General features: G+C 35.0%; 1 long non-coding RNA gene across 1 annotated transcript; it reads right to left on the bottom strand.

Annotated features, from left to right (window-relative positions):
• Positions 1-3,040: 3,040 nt before the first annotated feature.
• LOC113290309 lies at positions 3,041-3,340 on the bottom strand. The gene is made up of 3 exons (XR_003331587.1): positions 3,306-3,340; positions 3,130-3,195; positions 3,041-3,097 (listed from the first exon to the last, which is right to left on the bottom strand). It is a non-coding gene; the product is annotated as an uncharacterized LOC113290309 (long non-coding RNA).
• Between the last annotated feature and the right edge of the window lie 7,693 nt (positions 3,341-11,033).

Below are 11,033 nucleotides of genomic sequence, written 5' to 3'. Positions count from 1 at the left end.
CAATCTCAAGCCAATCTTTGTGATTGTACTCGTACGATAGAATATGCAAGATCAGATCACACAAATACGAGAAAGTAGTATTGGTCTGGCTTCAGAATCCCAATGAAGTCTTTAAGTCGTTAACCTGGTTTTCAAGAAGAAACCTAAGGTTAAAGGAGAATCGACTCTAGCTAATACAACTAGTATCACACAGGAGGTGTGGGGATTAGGTTTCCCAGTTGCTAGAGTTCTCCCTTATATAGTCTTTCAAATCAGGCTTTGCAATCAATGTTAGCTTGGTAACAAAGCATTTTATATTCACCGTTAGATGAAAAACTGATTAGATTCAAGCTAATATCTTTCAACCGTTGGATCGAAAACTTATCTTGTTACACACAATGAAATGCAAGATTTTAGGTTTGTGTAACCGTACCCAAACATGTACATTTGTTGGTTCAACAATAGTTAACCAAATGGTTAGCCATATGAGTACTTTCATATCAACCATATTATTCTTCACCATAACTAGTTCAAATAACTCAAATGAACTAGTTAGAGAGTTGTTCAATTGCTTAGATCTCATAGAAGTATACAAGACACAGTCGAAGCAAAAACGATTTGATTCACTCGAATCGATTCATGAACTTTATAGCCATGGTTTGCAAACTTGCATTCCATAGTTTATATAAATATAAGTTCACAAATAATCATCTTTAGAAATAACCAACCCAAGTACGCGGACTAAGTTCGTGGACTTAAGTTCCCGGAAGGAGTTCACAAACTCCAGCAAATTTTCTTGGAATGAGAAACTCCGCCAGTTCGCGGACTGAGTTCACGACTCTTGTTCCGATTTTCCTGATCAACAAAGTACGCATACTTTGGTTCAAGGAATAAAGACTTATACATATATGTGTTACCACACAATGCTTATATCCAACATTGGTTATATATTCTAAACTCTCATTTCAATCATTGAAACATTCTTAGAGGACGTTATATAGTTGTTATTAAAAAACCATTTTTCGTCAAAGCCATTTTAAAAGTGATTGAAACATAACATGACTTTCGTCACTAGGTAAAGATGAACTTGGCCAAAGCGAAAGCTTACTAACACATATTTCGAGAAATAGATAAGCGAGATAAACTCGGCTCGAAATAGCAAATGTGTATAATCAAAGTCTATATAGAAAAATGACTTTTGTCTCAAGATAGGAGATAAAGTAGATAGACTTTTGAGTGATAGATAAGTTCAAGTCTCCACATACCTTTTAGTCGATGAAGTTCCACTAGTTCCTTGAGTAGTTCTTAGTCTTGTATGATGATCTCCATGGAGTTCTTGAGCTCAAATACACTTTTTATCCTAGTCCGAGGGTTAGCTACGATAGACTAGAAATCAAGACTTATAGTTTTGATCACTAACATTGACAAACATGCTTGAGATAGCAACGCATGCGAGTTCGATCGAGCAGTGCTCTAACAATCTCCCCCTTTGTCAATTTTAGTGACAAAACTATTAATACATATGGAATACAAAAATAAATAATACACTTTTGTAGCTCCTATTTAGGGCTGCACAACGGGTAGGGTGGGTAGGATATGGCCTATACCCTCCACCCTACCCGTTTACTGGCGGTTAAGAAAAATTTTACCCGCCACCCTACCCGCCATTAAACGGGTAAGATCCTACCCAAATCATTCTCTGGCGGGTCGGGTAGGGTGGCGAGTATAACCGTTTTTTTTTTCCATGACTTTCTGAAGTCTGAAGTTCAGACTCTGAACAAGTTATATTCTCAAGAAACAAAAGTATAATCATAAAAAATGTACAAACAAAAGTATTCTCAAGAAAAGAGTTCTATTCTTTTTGAAATAGACGATGAATCCCAGCCCAATTCCATGTTCTTCACGTGACCTTGTTATTCATATAACAATATCATCACCAAAAGCTCTTCATATTGACCTTCTTCTTCAATCATCATCTACGATGATGGAATAAGTACTAAGATCACCAAATAAATCTGCATACAAGTTATCTCTTGTTAGATTCAGTCATAATAATGAATGATTTGATGCAAAGTTCAGTCATAATACCAACATCAAGTAATAATATCACAACAAGTTCTGTATCTATTAATGTTTGAAAGACAAAATAAGAGGCTAGGAAATTGCTAAATTCTATGAGTTCGAGATAGCAACTATACTTCAAAAAAAAGTACAGAACAAGAAGAAGAAGAAACTGCTCCTTTGATAGGTTTAGAACTAACATGCAACTCAGAGCACTGTATTCCACATTGTAACAATGACACTGTTACATGTGCCGGTATCAGTATGGAGAGCTAGAAAAGGCAGAAACCCAGACATGATCATAGTGGTACATGCTACATGACTTGTTAACCATGTGCTTTACGTTGCTTTATATTTCAGAAATAATGTTATCCTAAATCTAAAAGTGCTGAATAAGCAGGACATTATCTTATAACCTTAACATATTATGGCCAAACAAAACCATGTGCAAGCATACACAAGAATAATGACAGACGGGAATAACAAGTATATCTCTTGCTATAAGTGATAGAATATCAAATCTTGCAGCATTGTTTTTCCACCAAGTCAGTATATCAAACTTCGAACCATTTTTGTTGTCTTTTGTTGGTGAGTAAATTTGCCACCAACACTATATTTTGCAATATACTAGCCACAAAAAGGAAATAAAAACTCGTAATTTTCCATCAAAGATGTACTCTGAGAAGGATTAAATTCGACAATCAGATAGATTGAGTTTTGAAGTAATTTCCAAATGACAAGTAATTTCCACAAGATGTGCTCTAACCTTTTTAACAACTGGGGTCATTGAATCACCTGAAATTGAGCAGCAGTGTTGGTATCCTAGATCTTAACTGCTGTGAAAAAGATCAGAAAAGTAGAAGGTGAATTAGGGTTTATAAATGCTACACAAAACTCACTGTTTTAAAGAAATAAATAATTGCAAGGATCAGAAATAGAAATCTGGGTTTAGTGAATTTTCACCTGAAAATTAGTTTGGATTTCAAATTAGAAGGAAGAACCACTCACTAAACCCTTCATTAGCTTTGCAAACTCAGATTCCTCGTATTATCTTTTACTGAAATTGAAAAAAATAAAAATTGATTATACCTTTCCAAATGGTGAGACTAGTTGTTGCAATGCTGCAATTCTTTCTCCGATTTTTTCTTTCTTCACCTGTCGATTCATTATCAAAATCACTAATAAAATATCTGTTTATGAAATCTAAATCCTTAATGAGACTAATTACAAAGAGTTTGATGACATGCAAAGATGAATTTTTTTACCTTGACAGGTGCTCCAACTGAAGGTGGGGTTTCTTTTTGAAGCTTCTTATTAGTAGTTGTTGTTGTTCTTTTGGTTGTTTGAGAATTCGTACTACTCCCTAAACCTGATACTGGGATTGGATTGTTAGAAGCATACCCATTCTCTCTATCTTCTTGCTCTATCTGTGCAAGGTTTCCAATTTGACCCCTCTGCATCAAAAGATTCAAATAAACATTAAAAATCTGTGATATAAGAGGTAAACTGGGAAAGAAAGTAAAAAAAGGAATCTGGGTTTTACTCATACCTTTGAAAATTAGTTTGGATTTTAAATTAGGAGGAAGAACCACTCACTAAACCCTTCATTAGCTTTGCAAACTCAGATTCCTCGTATCCTGCAACATGCATGAAACCCTATGATTTTTCAATCAATTTAACACACAAAAAAAAATGAAACAAAATCAACTTTGAAGTTAGATCTTACCTTGAATCAACCGATTAAAGGGTCCTAAATGAGATCTGTTAACAAATTTGATTTTGATTCGATTATACTTTTGCGTTCTGGGAGTTTCTCTGCGTAGAGAGTCTTCTGGTTTGAGAAATGAATTCAGTTTTTAGTTTTTACTTTTTAGGTTGAGGAAAACGAAAACCAACGGCAGAGATTAAACGAAAACCAACGGCAGAGATCAATAGTATAAAGATCAACGACCGAGATTAAATGACCAACGGCAGAGATCAATAGTATAAATAGGCGGGTATGCTGGTAGGGTAGGATAATTTCGAGCTTTACCCGCCACCCTACCCGTTTACTGGCGGTTAAGAAAATCTTTACCCGCCACCCTACCCGCCAAATAGTGGATAGGATAGGATACGGTTAAAAAACTGGCGGGTAGGGTAGGGTTGGCGGGTATGGGTAACCCCTACTCCTATTCCACATGCCTAATCTTCAACATTACTCGAAATCTTTGTCACCTCCAAGTACTCCAATGATTCCAAAGGTTGTAAGTTCAGCATCATCGTTGTTGAAAATCCGTAGCTATAACAATGAGAAAACATTATTCTCGATCATTGTTATCCAGTGTCATAGTATCATTATGCAGCATCAAAGTTCAATTGTATCACAACTTCGACAACAATGCTACAGTGATATGTATCACTCCCCCTTAGTCAATACTCCATCTCACATGGAAACCACTCCCCCTTACATAATGATCCGAAAACCATATGTATTTGTAGTGTGAACTACATATTAATTCTTCCCCTTTTTGTCAATAAAATTGGCAAAGGTACAAGAACGGGATCCTAATGAAAATTTCTATAGAGACATTTCATGACCAAAAGTAAGCACATATCAACTTATTTAGATGCAATCATATAGCCGAAGCTAAATGCTTTCATCAAGGAGTTTATAAAGATACAAGATAACTCCTATAATTCCCCAAAAAGATTTGGCAATTAAGCACAAGTTCAATTAAGAACTCTCCCCCATAATATGTCATTCCCGAAGGAACAACAAGAGTGACCTTAATTTCGTGAGAAAAGAAGGATTTCTTTGGACATAACAAATCACATACGAATATGAATTTCAAAAATACTCAATTAGATTAATCACAAGAGAACCCATAATTAATGTAATCGAAAATATATAACCAAATTAACCACAAAAAGTGATAAATTTAATTGGTCATGCTCGACATAGGCGAACTTACGGAGCAACAACTAAGTTAATCATAAGAAAATCAACTCAGTCGATTGTGCTCAACATAAGAAACCTTATGGAACAACACAGTATATGCACAAAGATTGTGGATCGGAGATCAATAAAATACCGCGGAATAGACAGGGATTCATTCTATTTTCCATCACCATTTGCACAATGACATATAATAGAAATAATCCTCATAAACAAAATTTCATCATATCTTTCATCAATAACGACATAATAGGCTTCAAACTTTTGTGGTGTCAAAATTCCATTCATTCTTTTATCAATACATGCATATCGACTTACGAAAGACTTAACTTTTGACAATGTATGGGACAATCACAGTTCACGGACGCAAACACACATATCCCATAACATATTGTAATATATAAAACCATAAAGATTAATACTGCACAAATTCATCTTCCAAACAATTTTTTAGAATTTAAACAAATAAACCTAAAAACATGAAGATGAAACGTTGGACATAGCTATGTGTAATAACAATAATGGCTATTCCAAACTCTAGTTATTCTTCTAAATAAAAAAAGAAAAGAAGATTTACTAGATGTTAAGACCATTGAAGAATTCTTTATCATCCCCGAACTCCTTGTCGTCAACAGCCATTGGGATATGAGGTTCATGAAGATAGGAGTTAATATCAATGAACCTTCTTGACTGATGTCGAACCAGGGCCTTCTGAATCTCATCAGTCTTAAACACAAAAGCCTTTATTTTTTGAATCTCTTTTCACATCTCCTTCACCACTTCAAGAACGTCAGATAACTTCTGAGAATTTGAAGGACCGGCTCTTGGCTTCCTCACATTTCTTCTTTTTCTTTTCAAAGTAGGAGGCAACGGAGATTTCTCTTTTTCCTTCATGATTGATGGCTTGACAATCATATTAACATATTTTCCATCAGAAGACATGATGCTTGGAGTATACATAATAGTATGGGTTCGTGAGAGGAAATCACAATAACTCAACAAGTAGTCTTAAGATAAAAGAAGTTACAGAGAAGGAAAAAGGAATGTAGGGTTACACAACCTTTTAACAGGTTCTTGCACACACAATTCTGAACCCTAAAGAGAGTAGAATTATCGAAAATGACCCTCCTTTATCAATGGACATGGAATCTAAAAAAGCAAAACTAAGAAAAGAAGAAACCAAACTTTTCCTAAAGCCTGAGAGGTACACAATCTTGTCTCTTTTTCAGGCACATGAGACAAGATAAATCAACACAATCAAGTTGTGTTGCTGTGAACAAAAATTTGTCCACCATGTTCCTCTTGAGAGGAATCCACAAACCTCTGTCTATCAAAGAGATTTGACCATATTTTATTTTCTAATGGTCTTGTTTTGTCTTTGGAAACTAACTTCTTAGACGAAGATAAAATCTTACATACCTCAGCGGTTTTCTGAGAAAGTTTAAGCTTATTTGCTAATCGATTGCTCTTCATTGAAGTTTGTTGACATGCCTCAATTTGTGTTTATACTTGTAACACTTTGATAGTTCATGACCCTTGAGAGAACAATATGAGCACGTCAATCTTGGATAAAAATCAGGTATCTAAGATGTGCAAGCTGCTAGACACATAGTGGAACCCGAAACATTATACACATAGTTTCCAAAGAAGGGGTCAATTTTTTCTTCCAGATTGGTTGAGTTTCCTTTTGAAAGAATATCAAGATTGATGTATGTATTGCTACAATTATCAAAATCAATATTTTCACCAAGAAGTGCAATGCTTGATTTCTCATCTTCATTAGAATCATAATTGTATGACATTTCATCAAGGGTTGCAGCAAGACCTTTGTTCCCTGTGTATTTCTTTCGATTTAGACACTCATTTGCAAAATGACCAAAACCTTTAAACTTAAAGCCCTAAGGCATATCCTCGTCATCAGTTTCATCAATATCCCTATTTTTAGGAGGAACACGATTATGAGGTTTAACTGATGACTTAGGTTTTGTCTCTTGTAAACCGTTTACTTCTCTTCAATAGAAGATATCTAAACTGTCATGTGATCATAGAGACTGATTTGTCAAGATCTTCATCTGATGAATCAGTCTCAGAAAGATCATCCTAAGAAACATAAACACTTTTACTTTTTTTAAGTAATTTAGTGTTTTTTTGTACTTTGAAAGCAACATCCTTTCCGATCTTGGATATGTGCTCATGATCAAAGATCTTTAGCTTTCCAACCAATGTGTTTCTGGAAAGAGCATCAAGGTTATTTACTTCAACGATGGCATGCTTCTTAGAATCATATCTAAATGGCAGTGTTCTGAGAATTTTCACCACAATGTCCTTTTCAATAATAGTCTTACCCAATGCAAAGGATGCATTAAAAATTTCAGACACTTTGTGATTAAACTCATCGTTACCTTGGTAACAAAGCATTCAATAATCACCGTTAGATGAAAAACCTGATTTAACCAAGCTAATATCTTCCAACCGTTAGATCGAAACTTAGCTTGTCACACACACAAATGAAATGTATTCATTTAGGTTTGAGTAACCGTACCTAAACGTGTACACTTAGTTGGTTCACAAATAGCTAACCTATGGTTAGCCATATGAGCACTTTCATATTAACCGTATTAATCTTTCTCATAACTAGTTCCAAATAACTCATAAGAACTAGTTGAAGAGTTGTTCAATTGCTTAGGTCTTTATTCATAGACACAATTGAAACAAAATCGGTTTGATCCACTTGAATTAATTCACGAACAATATATCCATTGTTTGCAAAGATTACATTCCTTATGATTTATTGTTTTAAGTTCATGAACTACCGATTTGAGATATCACCAGCTTGAGTACGCATACGGGTATGTGTACCTTAGCCACCGAATTTGAGTTTACAAACTTAGCAGAAATTTTCGGTTCGAAAACTTCCATGAGTACGCGTACGGGTACGTGTACCTAAGGTGACTGCTTTACTAGTTTGCAAACTTACAAACTGCAACAGAAATTTTTGGTATGAAAACTTCTGTGGGTACCCGTACGCGTACTCAACCTGTCTCCTTCACCAATACCACATGCACACATATGCACGCACTTGGCTTCCGGCACATGGATTTATACATTAATGTGCGAACACACTATATATGCTTATATCCATAGATGATAATCTCAACTCTACATTTCAATCATTGAAATATTCTTCTATAATGTTATAACAATCGTTATTCACGACTATCGTCATCAAAGCTATTTTCAAGATTGAAACGTCATCATGACTTTCGTCACGGGTAAAGATGAAAATGGTTAAAGCGAAAGCTTACTAACACATATTTCGAGAAAAAGATAGGCGAGTAAACTCGACTCGACTCGAAATAGCAAATGTGTATGTATGAAAACTATCATACATATACGATTTTGTCTCAAGAGTAAGAGATAAAATAAACTTTTGGGTGATAGATAAGTTCAAGTATCCACATGCCTTTTAGTCGGATGAAGTTCCACCGGTTCCTCGAGTAGTTCTTCGTCTTCGTAAGATGATCGCCATGGAGTCTGGAGCTTCAACTACACTTGACTATCCTAGACCGAGAATTAGTCATAAGTAAACTAGAAATAAATACATATATTTTTGATCACTAATATTGACAAACATGCTTGAGATAGAAACACATGCGATTTCGACCGAGCAATGCTTTAACAATCTCCCCCTTTGTCAATTTTAGTGGAAAAACTATCAATACATATGGATTACAAAAAAGATAAAACTTTGTAGCTTCTCGTCCACATGCTTGATCTCCTTGGTGCTTCAACATTACTCGAAATATTTGTCACTTCCAAGTACTCCAATGATTCCAAAGGTTGTAAGTTTAGCATCATTGTTGTTGAAGTTCCGTAGCCATAACAATGAGAAAACAAAATCTCTCGATCATTGTTATACAATATTATTACACAACATCAAAGTTCTCATATCACACTACTATAGTGATATGTATCACTCACCCTTAGTCAATACTTTGTCTCAACACGAAAACCACTCCCCCTTACATAATGATCTGAAAACCATATGTATTTGTAGTGTGAACTACTTATTACTTCTCCCCCTTTTTGTCAATAAAATTGGCAAAGGTACGAAAACGGGATCCTAATGAAATTCTCATGGAGACACTTCAAGACCAAACAAAATTACATATCAACTTTGTTTTGATGCTATCATAAATCCGAAGCTAAATGCATTCATCACGGAGTTTATAAAGATACAAGATAACTCCTCAAATATTCCACAGCCGCACTCCCCACAAAGATATGGAAATTAAGCGCAAGTTCAAAAGAACTCTCCCCCATTTGATGTCATCCCCGAAAGAACAACAAGAGCGACCTTACTTTTATAAGAAAATAAGGATTTCTTTGGATACCAACAACCAAAAAATAATTTTGTTATCCAAAAATTCTCAATCAAATTAACCACAAGAGAACCCCATGATTAATCTAATCGGAACACACAACCAAAATAATCACAAACGAATCTATGATTATTTTAGTTGTAAATGCTCACACAAGAAGACTTATGGAGCCACACAGTATATACATAAAATATGGATCAGGGAAGATCAATACTTCGGAAGTAGTTGACAAACTAACGACATATAATAGACATAATCCTTGTAAACAAAATATTTTAACCTATCTTCCATCAAAGAATTGACATAATAGGCTTAACTTTTGTTTATCAACTACAGTCCAGATCGAAGTGAGTTTGTAGTAGGCTAGTGTCTGTAGCGGCTTAATACAGTGTGGTGTTCAATCTGGACTAGGTCCCAGGGTTTTTCTGCATTTGCGGTTTCCTCGTTAACAAAACTTCTGGTGTCTGTGTTATTTCTATTCCGTATTATATTTTGTTATATAATTGAAATATCACAGGTTGTGCGTTGTATCGATCAACTGTGAAATCCAACTTGGTTGTTGATTGGAAATTGATTGATCCTTGGATATTGGTCTTTGGTACCATCCAAGTTTTTATCCTTGTATTTGATAAAGACTCGCATATTTATATTTTCTTGAGTAAAGATCAAATCAAGAGATTGAGATATTAACTCCTCGATATACTTTTTTCTAGATTGATTCTGACTGTCTAGTTGATTCTCTAGAAAGTATGTTGGAGTTAGTCCATACAGATTGCTAATCGAAATATTGGGTGAGGTTGTTGTACCCTCGCATTTTCAGGGTGAGCATCTCCTCGGTTGGTGCTACCACAAGTTTCTTACGTACGTTTCTATTTACGCCACCATCATGATGAAATGTGTGTGCGCCGCTTTTTCGACACTAAATAGATTTTTGCTATACCATGAACATCTTTTGAAAAGACGAGGGTACCCAAATATACCACAATCTTAAAACTTTTCCACTTATAAGTCCTCTCACCGAAAGTGATTGTCTATGGACTGAGTCGAGACAATTCAATGACTCGGTATTCACACTTTGTGTGATCGTCTATGGATACGAGATCGAGACAATACAACAATCAAAGTGTGATTACTTGATAACAGGTTCGGACTTAACCAAACTCTATAGGATCACTATCAAGTAATACGGAGTTAACGTTTGTGTAATTTACTTTAAATTATAATAACAACAATTATAATTGTGGAAAACAAAAGTAAATGACACAACAAGATTTTGTTAACGATGAAATCGCAAATGCAGAAAAACCCCTGTACCTAGTCCAAAATTGAATACTCTTAGAATTAAGCCGCTATACAAAATCAAACCAACTTCGTATAGTTTAGACCTAGCAACTAAACCTATAGTTCACCTAGTTTCTTCAGTATCCCTGCTCTTCCGACATTCAATAAGTGCATGCACTGGAAAAATTCTTTTGGTTCGTATTCCAAACAGTAAAGGAACAACAAATCTGTTCGGTAACAACTCTATTCAATCTCAGTGATATGAGTTAGACAAAGGCTCTTCTGTTTGATCCAATAAACTCCTTTGTCGGGTTTAGATCTATCTATTCAACAACTACCAAAGTAGCCGAGCTTAGATTTTGTAATAAAAAATAGGATCTATCAAGATACTATAT

This window comes from Papaver somniferum, chromosome 6, assembly GCF_003573695.1.
Source record: "Papaver somniferum cultivar HN1 chromosome 6, ASM357369v1, whole genome shotgun sequence".
Classification (NCBI taxonomy): domain Eukaryota; kingdom Viridiplantae; phylum Streptophyta; class Magnoliopsida; order Ranunculales; family Papaveraceae; genus Papaver; species Papaver somniferum.
Note: the sequence above shows the minus strand (reverse complement) of the source record. Positions and strands in the feature narration are given on the sequence as shown.